This window comes from Callithrix jacchus, chromosome 7, assembly GCF_049354715.1.
Source record: "Callithrix jacchus isolate 240 chromosome 7, calJac240_pri, whole genome shotgun sequence".
Taxonomy (NCBI): Eukaryota; Metazoa; Chordata; class Mammalia; order Primates; family Cebidae; genus Callithrix; species Callithrix jacchus.
Genome location: NC_133508.1, coordinates 35972012 through 35972693, shown reverse-complemented (window position 1 = coordinate 35972693; position 682 = coordinate 35972012). Strand labels below are relative to the sequence as shown.

Below are 682 nucleotides of genomic sequence, written 5' to 3'. Positions count from 1 at the left end.
TCTTTGTTGCCCAGATTAGAGTACAGTGATACTGTCAAAACTCTGTGCAGCCACCAACTCCTGGGTTCAATCCTCCTGCCTTAGCCTCCCTTTTCTTGAGTGGCTGCAACTTTAGGCACATGCCCTTATACCCAGCTAATTTAAAAATTTTTGTGGAGATAAGGTCTTACTTTCTTGCCCAGGCTGGTCTTGAACTCCTGGCTTCAATCAATCCTCCCACTTCAGTCTCCCAAAGTGTGGGGATTGCAAGCATGAGCCACTGAGTCTGGCCTGGAATCAACCTCTGTGGTTATCAATATTCCCATTGGTTAACTGTCTCAGGTATCATAATATCCCTTCTTATATATATCAAAAATCATAGGGAGCAATGAATTCTGGGTTGCAAAAGAGGATTTATTTTTTGCACCTATCCATAAGTCTTTGTCCACAAGTTAAACAAAAACATACTTAAGTACAGTCATCAGGGTTTTCTTGACTGCTAAACTCCAAACATCATCTTTGCCCGTGTGACCAAGAAAATTCTAGCTGGACTGTTTAGCAGCTGCAGAGAATGACAACCAGCAAAGCAACTCAAAAGAGAAAAAGGAATGCTGGAATTGACTCCTAATAATGACTCCTATCACCAAATGGCAGTCAGTGATTGCTTACTCCTGTTTCTCAATTTTTCACACACTTTCTGATT

The 682-nt window shown here is 41.3% G+C and overlaps 1 non-coding gene across 1 annotated transcript; it reads right to left on the bottom strand.

Annotated features, from left to right (window-relative positions):
- Positions 1 to 328: 328 nt before the first annotated feature.
- On the bottom strand, positions 329 to 456 carry LOC118143491 (small nucleolar RNA SNORA40). Its single transcript, XR_004727700.1, has one exon. It is a non-coding gene; the product is annotated as a small nucleolar RNA SNORA40 (small nucleolar RNA).
- Positions 457 to 682: the final 226 nt, after the last annotated feature.